The sequence below is a fragment of the Dendrobates tinctorius genome, unplaced genomic scaffold (assembly GCF_039654945.1).
Source record: "Dendrobates tinctorius isolate UK_male_01 unplaced genomic scaffold, ASM3965494v1 ptg000155l, whole genome shotgun sequence".
In the NCBI taxonomy this organism is placed as follows: Eukaryota; Metazoa; Chordata; class Amphibia; order Anura; family Dendrobatidae; genus Dendrobates; species Dendrobates tinctorius.
The window spans coordinates 20,687,839-20,703,052 of NW_027361822.1; the positions used below are offsets into that span (position 1 = coordinate 20,687,839).

Consider the following 15,214-nt stretch of genomic DNA (forward strand, 5'->3'; position numbering starts at 1 on the left):
TCCTAGCTTTGTGTCATCAGCAAATTTAATCAGTTTACCCTCAATTCCTTCATCTAAATCGTTGATAAAGATGTTGAACAATACAGGGCCCAGGACAGAGCCCTGTGGTACCCCACTTGAGACATTCTTCCAACTGGATGTGCAGCCATTTACGACCACTCTTTGGGTCCGATCACTAAGCCAGTTATGAATCCACCTAACAGTTGCCTTGTCCATTCCATACTTAGTCATTTTTTCAATAAGGATTGTATGAGAGACTTTGTCAAATGCTTTGCTGAAGTCAAGATATACTATATCTACAGCATTTCCTTGATCCACCCAATCAGTAATACCATCATAGAAGGAAATTAAATTAGTCTGACATGACTTATTAGTTACAAACCCATGCTGACTCTGTTTAATCACTTCATTCTTATCCAGGTATTGACATACATGTTGTTTAATAATTTGTTCAAAGATCTTTCCTGGTATAGAAGTCAGACTCACCGGCCTATAGTTGCCTGGGTCCACCTTCTTCCCCTTTTTGAAGATAGGAACAACATTTGCTCTTCTCCAGTCTTCTGGCACTTCTCCTGTTCTCCAAGAATTTTCAAAGATTATGGAGAGGGGTTCAAAAATTTCTTCTGCTATCTCCTTCAGTACTCTGGGGTGTAATTCATCTGGACCTGGAGACTTGAATACATTTAGGTTAGCTAAGTGTTTCCTCACTATCTTTCTGTTTATAGATATCCTGGATTCTTCTATTCCCTTAATAGGACAGTGAATAACAGTTGATGTTACATTTCCTTTCTGAGAGAAAACAGATGCAAAATAGGAATTTAAAAGTTCAGCCTTCTCAACATCCTGTCTTACCATTTCATCATTTTCATCCTGTAAAAATCCTATAGCATCTTTGACTTTTCTTTTACTTTTGACATATCCCCAAAATCCTTTATTATTGCTTTTGACATCTCTTGCAAGCCTCAATTCATTTTCAGCTTTAGCTAATCTGATTTGTGCCTTGCAGGTTCTGCAGACAGCATTATATTCTTCTTTAGATATGCCTCCTTCTTTCCATTTTATAAACATTTTTTGCTTCCTTTTTAGCATGTGCTTAAGTTCTGTGTTCATCCATCCTGGTTTCCTTAAATGCTTCCTATTCTTCCCTCTTTTCGGAATTGTTAACAACTGTGCTTTGAGAATTTCATTTTTCAAGATTTCCCATCCTTCCTGGACATTTTTGTCTTTAAGGATATCCAGCCATTGGATCCCTCCAATTCTCTTTCTGAATCCCTTAAAATCTGCCTTTCTGAAATCTAACCTTGACGTCTGAGTCTTCACAGGTCTTCCGCCTCTAGTTATCCAAAATTCTAAAATAGCATGGTCGCTACCTCCTAGGGTCCCAGCCACTTTTACCTCCTCAACCATTTCCTCCCTGTTTATAAGGATTAGATCCAAGGTAGCAGTTCCCCTTGTTTTCTCCTTTACCTTACGAGGTGTATGGAGCGGAGCCGTGTGTGTATGAGGTGTACGGAGCGGAGCCGTGTGTGTACGAGGTGTACGGAGCGGAGCCGTGTGTGTACGAGGTGTACGGAGCGGAGCCGTGTGTGTACGGGATGTATGGAGCGGAGCCGTGTGTGTACGAGGTGTACGGAGCGTAGCCGTGTGTGTACGGGATGTATGGAGCGGTGCGTGTGTGTACGTGGTGTATGGAGCATAGTGGTGTGTGTGTGTACGAGGTGTACGGAGCGGAGCCACGTGTGTGTACGTGGTGTACAGAGCGGAGCCGTGTGTACGAGGTGTATGGAGCGGAGCCGTGTGTGTGTACGAGGTGTACGGAGCGGAGCCCCATGTGTACGAGGTGTATGGAGCGGAGCCGTGTGTGTATGAGGTGTACGGAGCGGAGCCGTGTGTGTATGAGGTGTACGGAGCGGAGCCCCATGTGTACGAGGTGTACGGAGCGGAGCCGCGTGTGTACGGGGTGTACGGAGTGGAGCCGCGTGTGTACGAGGTGTACGGAGCGGAGCCACGTGTGTGTATGTGATGTACAGAGCGGAGCCGTGTGTACGAGGTGTACAGAGCGGAGTCGTGTGTACGAGGTGTACGGAGTGGAGCCGCGTGTGTATGAGGGGTACGGAGCGGAGCCGCGTGTGTACGTGGTGTACAGAGCAGAGCCGCGTGTGTACGTGGTGTACAGAGCAGAGCCGCGTGTGTACGAGGTGTACAGAGCGGAGCCGCGTGTGTACGTGGTGTACAGAGCAGAGCCGCGTGTGTACGAGGTGTACGGTGCGGAGCCGCGTGTGTACGATGTGTACGGAATAGAGCCGCGTGTGTGTACGAAGTGTACGGAGCGGAGCCACGTGTGTACGAGGGGTATGGAGCAGAGCCACGTGTGTACGAGGTGTACGGAGCAGAGCTGTGTGTGTACGAGGTGTACGGAGCGGAGCCGTGTGTGTGTACGAGGTGTACGGAGCGGAGCCACGTGTGTACGAGGGGTATGGAGCAGAGCCACGTGTGTACGAGGTGTACGGAGCAGAGCCGTGTGTGTACGAGGTGTACGGAGCGGAGCCGTGTGTGTGTACGAGGTGTACGGAGCGGAGCCGTGTGTGTGTACGAGGTGTACGGAGCGGAGCTGCGTGTGTATGAGGGGTATGGAGCGGAGCCGCTTGTGTACGTGGTGTACAGAGCGGAGCCATGTGAACGTGGTGTATGGAGCGGAGCCGCATGAGTACAAGGTGTACGGAGCGGAGCCGCGTGTGTGCGAGGTGTTCGGAGCGGAGCCGCGTGTATACGAGGTGTACGGAGCGGAGCCGTGTGTGTACGGGATGTATGGAGCGGAGCCGTGTGTGTACGAGGTGTACGGAGCGTAGCCGTGTGTGTACGGGATGTATGGAGCGGTGCGTGTGTGTACGTGGTGTATGGAGCATAGTGGTGTGTGTGTGTACGAGGTGTACGGAGCGGAGCCACGTGTGTGTACGTGGTGTACAGAGCGGAGCCGTGTGTACGAGGTGTATGGAGCGGAGCCGTGTGTGTGTACGAGGTGTACGGAGCGGAGCCCCATGTGTAGAATCATAGAATCATAGAATCGTAGAGTTGGAAGGGACCTCCTGGGCCATCTGGTCCAACCCCCTGCTCAAAGCAGGATTCGCTAAATCATCCCAGTTAGATGTCTGTCCAGCCTCTGTTTGAAGACTTCCATTGAAGGAGAACTCACCACTTCTCGTGGCAGCCTGTTCCACTCATTGATCACTCTAACTGTCAAAAAGTTTTTTCTAATATCTAATCTGTGTTTCCTCCCATTCAGCTTCATCCCATTGCTTCTAGTCTTTCCTTGTGCAAATGAGAATAAAGTTGATCCTTCTACAATGTGACAGCCCTTTAGATATTTGTAGACAGCTATTAAGTCTCCTCTCAGTCTTCTCTTTTGCAAACTAAACATTCCCAAATCCTGCAACCTTTCCTCATAAGACAGGGTTTGCAGACCGGTCACCATTCTGGTCGCTCTTTTCTGAACTTGCTCCAGTTTGTTGATGTCTTTTTTAAAATGTGGTGCCCAAAATTGGACACAATATTCCAGATGAGGTCTGACCAAAGAGGAGTAGAGGGAAATAATTACTTCACGTGATCTAGACTGTATGCTTCTGTTAATACATCCTAGAATTGCATTTGCCTTTTTTGCTGCTGCATCACACTGTTGACTCATATTCAGTCTGTGATCTATTAGTATACCCAAGTCTTTTTCACATGTGCTGTCACTTAGCCCTATTCCTCCCATTCTATATATGCTTTTTTCATTTTTATTGCCCAGATGTAGTACTTTGCATTTCTCCCTGTTAAAAACCATTCTGTTAGTTGCTGCCCACTTCTCCAGTTTATTTAAATCTTTTTGAATCCTCTCTCTCTCTTCTCTAGTATTAGCTATCCCTCCTAGCTTTGTGTCATCAGCAAATTTAATCAGTTTACCCTCAATTCCTTCATCTAAATCGTTGATAAAGATGTTGAACAATACAGGGCCCAGGACAGAGCCCTGTGGTACCCCACTTGAGACATTCTTCCAACTGGATGTGCAGCCATTTACGACCACTCTTTGGGTCCGATCACTAAGCCAGTTATGAATCCACCTAACAGTTGCCTTGTCCATTCCATACTTAGTCATTTTTTCAATAAGGATTGTATGAGAGACTTTGTCAAATGCTTTGCTGAAGTCAAGATATACTATATCTACAGCATTTCCTTGATCCACCCAATCAGTAATACCATCATAGAAGGAAATTAAATTAGTCTGACATGACTTATTAGTTACAAACCCATGCTGACTCTGTTTAATCACTTCATTCTTATCCAGGTATTGACATACATGTTGTTTAATAATTTGTTCAAAGATCTTTCCTGGTATAGAAGTCAGACTCACCGGCCTATAGTTGCCTGGGTCCACCTTCTTCCCCTTTTTGAAGATAGGAACAACATTTGCTCTTCTCCAGTCTTCTGGCACTTCTCCTGTTCTCCAAGAATTTTCAAAGATTATGGAGAGGGGTTCAAAAATTTCTTCTGCTATCTCCTTCAGTACTCTGGGGTGTAATTCATCTGGACCTGGAGACTTGAATACATTTAGGTTAGCTAAGTGTTTCCTCACTATCTTTCTGTTTATAGATATCCTGGATTCTTCTATTCCCTTAATAGGACAGTGAATAACAGTTGATGTTACATTTCCTTTCTGAGAGAAAACAGATGCAAAATAGGAATTTAAAAGTTCAGCCTTCTCAACATCCTGTCTTACCATTTCATCATTTTCATCCTGTAAAAATCCTATAGCATCTTTGACTTTTCTTTTACTTTTGACATATCCCCAAAATCCTTTATTATTGCTTTTGACATCTCTTGCAAGCCTCAATTCATTTTCAGCTTTAGCTAATCTGATTTGTGCCTTGCAGGTTCTGCAGACAGCATTATATTCTTCTTTAGATATGCCTCCTTCTTTCCATTTTATAAACATTTTTTGCTTCCTTTTTAGCATGTGCTTAAGTTCTGTGTTCATCCATCCTGGTTTCCTTAAATGCTTCCTATTCTTCCCTCTTTTCGGAATTGTTAACAACTGTGCTTTGAGAATTTCATTTTTCAAGATTTCCCATCCTTCCTGGACATTTTTGTCTTTAAGGATATCCAGCCATTGGATCCCTCCAATTCTCTTTCTGAATCCCTTAAAATCTGCCTTTCTGAAATCTAACCTTGACGTCTGAGTCTTCACAGGTCTTCCGCCTCTAGTTATCCAAAATTCTAAAATAGCATGGTCGCTACCTCCTAGGGTCCCAGCCACTTTTACCTCCTCAACCATTTCCTCCCTGTTTATAAGGATTAGATCCAAGGTAGCAGTTCCCCTTGTTTTCTCCTTTACCTTACGAGGTGTATGGAGCGGAGCCGTGTGTGTATGAGGTGTACGGAGCGGAGCCGTGTGTGTACGAGGTGTACGGAGCGGAGCCGTGTGTGTACGAGGTGTACGGAGCGGAGCCGTGTGTGTACGGGATGTATGGAGCGGAGCCGTGTGTGTACGAGGTGTACGGAGCGTAGCCGTGTGTGTACGGGATGTATGGAGCGGTGCGTGTGTGTACGTGGTGTATGGAGCATAGTGGTGTGTGTGTGTACGAGGTGTACGGAGCGGAGCCACGTGTGTGTACGTGGTGTACAGAGCGGAGCCGTGTGTACGAGGTGTATGGAGCGGAGCCGTGTGTGTGTACGAGGTGTACGGAGCGGAGCCCCATGTGTACGAGGTGTATGGAGCGGAGCCGTGTGTGTATGAGGTGTACGGAGCGGAGCCGTGTGTGTATGAGGTGTACGGAGCGGAGCCCCATGTGTACGAGGTGTACGGAGCGGAGCCGCGTGTGTACGGGGTGTACGGAGTGGAGCCGCGTGTGTACGAGGTGTACGGAGCGGAGCCACGTGTGTGTATGTGATGTACAGAGCGGAGCCGTGTGTACGAGGTGTACAGAGCGGAGTCGTGTGTACGAGGTGTACGGAGTGGAGCCGCGTGTGTATGAGGGGTACGGAGCGGAGCCGCGTGTGTACGTGGTGTACAGAGCAGAGCCGCGTGTGTACGTGGTGTACAGAGCAGAGCCGCGTGTGTACGAGGTGTACAGAGCGGAGCCGCGTGTGTACGTGGTGTACAGAGCAGAGCCGCGTGTGTACGAGGTGTACGGTGCGGAGCCGCGTGTGTACGATGTGTACGGAATAGAGCCGCGTGTGTGTACGAAGTGTACGGAGCGGAGCCACGTGTGTACGAGGGGTATGGAGCAGAGCCACGTGTGTACGAGGTGTACGGAGCAGAGCTGTGTGTGTACGAGGTGTACGGAGCGGAGCCGTGTGTGTGTACGAGGTGTACGGAGCGGAGCCACGTGTGTACGAGGGGTATGGAGCAGAGCCACGTGTGTACGAGGTGTACGGAGCAGAGCCGTGTGTGTACGAGGTGTACGGAGCGGAGCCGTGTGTGTGTACGAGGTGTACGGAGCGGAGCCGTGTGTGTGTACGAGGTGTACGGAGCGGAGCTGCGTGTGTATGAGGGGTATGGAGCGGAGCCGCTTGTGTACGTGGTGTACAGAGCGGAGCCATGTGAACGTGGTGTATGGAGCGGAGCCGCATGAGTACAAGGTGTACGGAGCGGAGCCGCGTGTGTGCGAGGTGTTCGGAGCGGAGCCGCGTGTATACGAGGTGTACGGAGCGGAGCCGTGTGTGTACGAGATGTACGGAGCGGAGCCGCGTGTGTACAGGGTGTACAGAGCGGAGCCGCGTGTGTACGAGGTGTATGGAGCGGAGCCGCGTGTGTACGAGGTGTACGGAGCGGAGCCGTGTGTGTACGAGGTGTACGGAGCGGAGCCGCGTGTGTACGAGGTGTACGGGAGCCGCGTGTGTACGAGGTGTACGGAGCGAAGCCGTGTGTGTACGAGGTGTACGGGAGCCGCGTGTGTACGAGGTGTACGGAGCGGAGCCGTGTGTGTACGAGGTGTACGGAGCGGAGCCGCGTGTGTACGAGGTGTACAGGAGCCGCGTGTGTACGAGGTGTACGGAGCGGAGCCGTGTGTGTACGAGGTGTACGGAGCGGAGCCGCGTGTGTACGAGGTGTACGGGAGCCGCGTGTGTACGGAGCGAAGCCGTGTGTGTACGAGGTGTACGGGAGCCGCGTGTGTACGAGGTGTACGGAGCGGAGCCGCGTGTGTACGAGGTGTACGGGAGCCGCGTGTGTACGAGGTGTACGGAGCGAAGCCACACAAAGCAGAACCGTGTGTGCCCCCCTACCTTACTGTCTCCTTCCCCATTAGGGCAGGGCTCTCTCCTTTCTGTACCAGGCTGTCATTGTGTGTATGTAGCCAAGAGGATATTATAAAAGTGTCTTTATTATAACAAAATGGAAGACAAGTATTGATAATACGGGAAACTCAGCAGGACAAGATTAGTAACATACGAACCACAACTGCTATGTGGACTATGAATAAATGAGTATAGTAAAGCTTTGGTGATGTAATGAGGTGATAGGCATGCACAGCAGAGGATAAATAAGTGTGAATGTATAAAGCTGCACGCAAGAGAATGAGGGATACATGACATAAAACAGAATCAGAATGAAAAATCAACATTACCCACGTGGTCCTCCTGCTGGGATGGTGCCATTTGCAACGTGAGTTTCGCCACGACGCTTCATCATGGGGGGGAGGTGGAGCAGGCCATGTGAGTGTGACTCCCCGGCCCTACAGAGACCAATGCATGCACACCAACGGGATACAGACAGATGAAGAAAGGAAGCGTGTGAGGAGTTTCTCCAGGTAAATAGAAACAAAATGGAGAACAGAGAACGCAGCTGGAAAGAGGGAAATGAAACAGTAAGAGAGGTAGGTATGGGTAATGGGAAGATGAAATATGATAACGTGTGAAGAAAGGAAAGGTGATTAATAAAGAATCTATAATAATTATGTATGATTAAATGAAAGAGTGAAAAAAATTGGAAATGAAAATTGTGAAAGGTGATGTATAAAATCAGTGCAGAAAAAGTGTGTAGTGGATACAGATGTAAAGAATTATGATTAAGAGTGACGACAATATATGAAAGAAGTGGATAGAAATACATTGGGAGAATACAGTGAGTCTGCAGAATGAATATGAACATACAGTGGGGAAAATAAGGATTTGATACACTGACGATTTTGCAAGTTTTCCCACCTACAAAGAATGGAGAGGTCTGTCATTTATAGCGTTAGGTACACTGCAACTGTGAGACAGAATCTAAAAATAAAAAGGCAGAAAATCACATTGTATGATTATAAAATAATTCAATTGCATTTTATTGTATGAAATGCGTATTTGATCACCTACCAACCAGCAAGAATTCTGGCTCTCACAGACCTGTTAGCTTCTCTTTAAGAAGCCCATCTACTCTGCACTCATTACCTTTGTTAATTGCACTTGTTTGACCTCGTTACCTGTATAAAAGAAACCTGTCCACACAATCAATCAATCAAACTCCAACCTCTCCACCATGGGCAAGACCAAAGAGCTGTCTAAAGACACCAGGGACAAAACTGTAGACCTGCACAAGCATTTCAAGATCCTGGAGTGGCCTTGCCAGTCTCCAGACCTGAACTCAATAGAAAATCTTTGGAGGGAGCTGAAACTCAATGTTATCCCACGACAGCCCCGACACCTGAAAGATTTGGACAAGATCTGTATGGTGGAGTGGGCCAAAATCCCTGCTGCAGTGTGGGCAAACTTGATCAAGAACTACAGGAAACATCTGACCTCTGTAATTGCAAAGGTTTCTGTACCAAATATTAAGTTCTGTTTTTCTATTGTATCAAATACTTATTTCATGAAATAAAATGCAAATTAATTATGTAAAAATCATACAATGTGATTTTCTGGATTTTATTTTTAGATTCTGTCTCTCACTGTTGAAGTGTACCTACGCTATAAATTACAGACCTCTCCATTCTTTGTAGGTGGGAAACTTGCAAAATCGGCAGTGTATCAAATACTTATTTTCCTGGCAATGGAAAATGAAACTGGAAGCCAAGTTAATCTAGAGCAATAAAGTAAGCATATTAACCCCTTCACCCTCTGGCAATTTGTTTTGTTTTTCCTCTCCTTCTTCCTTGAGCCATAACTTTTTAATTTTTCATTCAATATTATATGCGGGCTTGTTTTTCTGCGGGACGAGTTGTACTTGTGAATGACACCATTGATTTAACTGCATACTGTCATGGATAATGAGGAAAAAAAATCCAAGTGCGGTGAACTTGCAAAAGAATTGCAATGCCACAATTGTTTTTTGACTTTTTTTATTTACCATGTTCACTATATTAATTTCATAGTCCTTTCTTTTAGGCAAGGTCACTTCAATACTAAGCTCAACATATTCCAGAAGACTGGAGAAGAGCAAATGTTGTTCCTATCTTCAAAAAGGGGAAGAAGGTGGACCCAGACAACTATAGGCCGGTGAGTCTGACTTCTATACCAGGAAAGATCTTTGAACAAATTATTAAACAACATGTATGTCAGTACCTGGATAATAATGAAGTGATTAAACAGAGTCAGCATGGGTTTGTAACTAATAAGTCATGTCAGACTAACTTAATTTCCTTCTATGATGGAATCACTGATTGGGTGGATCAAGGAAATGCTGTAGATGTCGTATATCTTGACTTCAGCAAAGCATTTGACAAAGTCTCTCACACAATCCTTATTGAAAAAATGACTAAGTATGGAATGGACAAGGCAACTGTTGGGTGGATTCATAACTGGCTTAGTGATCGGACCCAAAGAGTGGTCGTAAATGGCTGCACATCCAGTTGGAAGAATGTCTCAAGTGGGGTACCACAGGGCTCTGCCCTGGGCCCTGTATTGTTCAACATCTTTATCAACGATTTAGATGAAGGAATTGAGGGTAAACTGATTAAATTTGCTGATGACACAAAGCTAGGAGGGATAGCTAATACTAGAGAAAAGAGAGAGAGAGGATTCAAAAAGATATAAATAAACTGGAGAAGTGGGCAGCAACTAACAGAATGGTTTTTAACAGGGAAAAATGCAAAGTATTACATCTGGGCAATAAAAATGAAAAAAGCATATACAGAATGGGAGGAATAGGGCTAAGCAACAGCACATGTGAAAAAGACTTGGGTATACTAATAGATCACAGACTGAATATGAGTCAACAGTGTGATGCAGCAGCAAAAAAGGCAAATGCAATTCTAGAATGTATTAACAGAAGCATACAGTCTAGATCACGTGAAGTCATTATTGCCCTCTACTCCTCTTTGGTCAGACCTCATCTGGAATATTGTGTCCAGTTTTGGGCACCACATTTTAAAAAAGACATCAACAAACTGGAGCAAGTTCAGAAAAGAGCGACCAGAATGGTGACCGGTCTGCAAACCCTGTCTTATGAGGAAAGGTTGCAGGATTTGGGAATGTTTAGCTTGCAGAAGAGAAGACTGAGAGGAGACTTAATAGCTGTCTACAAATATCTAAAGGGCTGTCACATTGTAGAAGGATCATCTTTATTCTCATTTGCACAAGGAAAGACTAGAAGCAATGGGATGAAACTGAATGGGAGGAGACACAGATTAGATATTAGGAAAAACTTTTTGACAGTTAGAGTGATCAATGAGTGGAACAGGCTGCCACGAGAAGTGGTGAGTTCTCCTTCAATGGAAGTCTTCAAACAGAGGCTGGACAGACATCTGTCTGGGATGATTTAGGGAATCCTGCTTTGAGCAGGGGGTTGGACCAGATGGCCCAGGAGGTCCCTTCCAACTCTACAATTCTATGATTTCTGTATATGTCATGTGGAAAGAAAGTGAAGATAACAGAAAATATAAATTGTTAAAAAATTATTCTTTATTGAATATATTAAAAAATAGGAAAATTAAAAAGACAGGGCAATAGGCCCCCTAAAAAGAGGGGGATAAGCTGTGGCAAAGAAAGTAAACAAAGACATGAAAGAAACAATAAATAACCCTATAGGTATGTATAAATACAAAAAGGTTCTAACATGCAAATTAGTCACTACAAGGTTCAGCATGCCTCAGTGAACAAAAAACAGCCATTGTTGTGTTACTACTAAGTAACACCACCCCCCTGGAAGAAGCTGCTTAGCGAAACGGCGCTCGTCAAGCAGGGGGAGACAGCCTGCGGCAATCAATTACCTTTCACCGGTGGATGCTGCACCTAACCCGGCACACGTCTTAATATCAGGTACTAACCATCAGTCCTTTGCGTTATACATAAGCACATCCATTATAATCTTGTTACTCTGTGCAGCTCCCTGGTGTATTCCAACCTATTAACCCTACATTATACCCAGGTTTCTAACAGTCCCATGGGCAATGTGCAATACTGCTCTTTTTGCAGATACTTAGTAGTAACACAACAATGGCTGTTTTTTGTTCACTGAGGCATGCTGAACCTTGTAGTGACTAATTTACATGTTAGAATCTCTGTGTATTCACGTGCAGTATTGCTTTTTGCAAAACTTAGTAGTAGCAAACAATGGTGATTATTGTCATCTACTAAGGCATGTTGATTTTTGTAGTGACTAATTTGCATGTTAGAACCTTTTTGTATTTATACATACCTATAGGGTTATTTATTGTTTCTTTCATATCTTTGTTTACTTTCTTTGCCGCAGCTTATCCCCCTCTTTTTTTGGAGGCCTATTGCCCTGTCTTTTTAATTTTCCTATTTTTTAATATATTCAATAAAGAGTAATTTTTTAACAATTTATATTTTCTGTTATCTTCACTTTCTTTCCACATGACATAATATCATTGTGGAATGTGTTGAGCCCATGTTCACTATATTGTATACTGTTCCTAATGTTAGTGATTGACGGTATTATTTAACTGGTTAATAGCCACGGGTGGATCCAAGATCCACCCATGGCTGCTAGAGGCACTTGATGGCTGATTAACCCCTTTGCGACATGCGCCGTACTAGTATAGCTCTGCGGGAGGCGCATTCGCGCAATGAACAGTACTAGTATGGCGCCGCAATCGTGCGGCCTCACATTGACCACCGCGGCGATTTCGTGCTGGTGTCAGCTGTATGTGACAGCTGACACCCCTCATCAATGTCCACGATGGGTGTTAGCACTGATCGTGGGCATTTAACCCCTGTGATGCCACTGTCAGCAGTGACAGCGGCATATAGAAGCATCACACAGGGAGGGGGCTTTCTGCACGCTTCCATTAGAAGAACACAATGCCATCGTGTTGTCCTGATAGTCTCCATGGAGACCCCCGGCACCGAGATGGCCACGGGGTCTTTCCGGGTCCTTCAGGGAGGTGGGGTGGCATGCCTCATTCCCTGCCTGTCAGAGCGCTGATCTGATGCTCTGCTGTGCAGAGTGTCAGATCAGCAATCTGCTGTAAAATAGTAATGTCCCATATTGGAACAATGTAATAAAGTTAAAAAAAATATATATAATGTGTAAAAATACACTGCTCAAAAAAATAAAGGGAGCACTAAGATACCACATTGTAGATATCAATAAATGAAATATCACAGCTGCAAATCTTTATTCATTGCATAGTGGCATGCGTTGAGAACCAGAAAACATAAAAATGATCAATGTAAATCAAAATGAATATCCCATGGAGGTCTGAATTTGGAAGGATACTCAAAATCAAAGTGGAAAATCAAATTACAGGCTGATCCAACTTCAGTGGAAATGCCTCAAGAAAATGAAATGATGCTCAGTGGCTTCCACGTGCCTGTTTGACCTCCCTACGACACCTGGGCATGCTCCTGATGAGTCGGCGGATGTTGTTATGAGGGATCTTCTCCCAGACCTGGACTAAAGCATCCTCCAACTCCTGGACAGTCTGTGGTGCAACGTGACGTTGGTGGATGGAGCAAGACATGATGTCCCAGATGTGCTCAATCGGATTCAGGTCTGGGGAACGGGCAGGCCAGTCCATAGCTTCAATGACTTCATCTTGCAGGAATTGCTGACACACTCCAGTCACATGAGGTCTGGCAGTGTCCTGCATTAGGAGGAACCCAGGGCCAACCGCACCAGCATATGGTCTCACAAGGGGTCTGAGGATCTCATCTCGGTACCTAATGGCAGTCAGGCTATCTCTGGTGAGCACATGGAGGGCTGTGCGGCCCTCCAAAGAAATGCCACCCCACAATATTACTGACCCACTGCCAAACCGGTCATGCTGAAGGATGTTGCAGGCAGCAGATCGCTCTCCACGGCGTTTCCAGACTCTGTCACGACTGTCACATGTGCTCAGTGTGAATCTGCTTTCATCTGTGAAGAGCACAGGGCGCCAGTGGCGAATTTGCCAATCCTGGTATTCTGTGGCAAATGCCAGGCGTCCTGCACGGTGTTGGGCTGTGAGCACAACCCCCATCTGTGGACGTCGGGCACTCAGACCATCCTCATGGAGTCAGTTTCTAACCGTTTGTGCAGACACATGCACATTTGTGGCCTGCTGGAGGTCATTTTGCAGGGCTCTGGCAGTGCTCCTTCTGTTCCTCTTTGCACAAAGGCTGAGGTACCAGTCCTGCTGCTGGGCTGTTGCCCTCCTACAGCCCCCTCCACATCTCCTGGTGTACTGGCCTGTCTCCTGGTAGCTCCTCCAGGGTCTGGACACTACGCTGACAGACACAGCAAACCTTTTTGCCACAGCTCGCATTGATGTGCCATCTTGGATGAGTTGATCTACCTGAGCCACTTGTGTGGGTTGTGGAGTCAGTCTCATGCTACCACGAGTGTGAAAGCACAACCAACATTCAAAAGTGACCAAAACATCAGCCAGAAAGCATTGGTTCTGAGATGTAGTCTGTGGTCCCCACCTGCAGAACCATTCCCTTATTGAGGGTGTCTTGATAATTGCCAATAATTTCCATCTGTTGTCTATACCATTTGCACAACAGCATGTGAAATTGATTGTCAATCAGTGTTGCTTCCTAAGTGGACAGTTTGATTTCACAGAAGTTTGATTTATTTGGAGTTATATTCTGTTGTTTAAGTGTTCCCTTTATTTTTTTGAGCAGTGTATTTTTTAAAAAAAATCCCCAAATAAAGAAAAAATATATATTTTAACAATAAATACATTTATTTATGTAAATAAAAATACAATAAAAGCACACATATTTGGTATTGCCACGTCCGTATCGACCCACTCTATAAAACTGTCCCACTAGTTAATCCCTTCAATGAACACCAAAATAAAAAATGAGGCAAAAAAACAATGCTTTATCATCACACCCCCGAACAAAAAGTGCAATAAAACGCGATCAAAAAGATGTAAATAAAAATTGTATCACTGAAAACATCTTGTCCCGCATAGACAAGCCACCATACAGCTCCATCAATGGTATCGCTGTAATCTGTAATCTTACCCACAGAATAAAGCTGCCTTACCAATTTTACCACATGCGGAATGGTATAAAAAAAAGCAAATCCTGAATTGCTGGTTTTTGTTAATTCTGTCTTTCAAAAATCGGAATAGAAAACGATCAAAAAATGTCATGTGCCCGAAAAATGGTACCAATAGAAACGTCAGCTCGTCCCGCAAAAAACAAGCCCTCACATGACTCTGTCGGACAAAATATGAAAAAATTATAACTCTCAAAATATGGTGATGCAAGAACTATTTTTCTCATTAAATAGGGTCTTTTAGTATGTGACAGTTGCCAAACATAAAAACCCAACATAAATCTGGTATCGGCATAAAAGATCGGCATAAAAAATAAATAAAACCAATTCTTCACATACTGTTGATTTTTTTCATTCTGCCTCCCAAAGATCACAGTAAGGCTCGGCGTATATTTATCCTGCACTCTATGCTGAGTGCTTACACCTAGGTTTTCATGTAAATCTCTGAAATACATGATTCAGGCAGAACCCCCGGTCGAAGATTCCCTATAATGGAAGCAGATAGAGAAACTGTGGCCGCCGTTTGGCCTATGATCCGGCGGTGTCCATCTTTTTAGGATTGCATAAAAGTGCCGTTGGCCACAGTTTTGTGCACTTCTGAAAATGACACCGTGGAACAGAGGCCAGACGGAGTTCAGAGTAAATCTGCTGCCTCATTATAGTGAATGGGTCCCTTGGGGGTTTCATATGAATCATGTCACTCAGAAATTTAGATGGAAACCCCAAAGTAAGTGATCAGCATAGAGCGCCGGATAACTGTGATCCCAACGTTATGTAAAATCTTCCCAATAAAAGCTTCCACTC

The 15,214-nt window shown here is 45.2% G+C and overlaps 1 long non-coding RNA gene across 1 annotated transcript in view; it reads left to right on the top strand.

The window, feature by feature from the left end:
• Positions 1-8,955: 8,955 nt before the first annotated feature.
• LOC141051151 (uncharacterized) overlaps positions 8,956-15,214 on the top strand; it is a 108,986-nt gene continuing 102,727 nt past the window's right edge. The window contains exons 1-2 of the long non-coding RNA XR_012220587.1: positions 8,956-9,050; positions 9,343-9,453. This is a non-coding gene — a long non-coding RNA (uncharacterized lncRNA). The remainder of the gene's footprint in view (positions 9,051-9,342; positions 9,454-15,214) is intronic.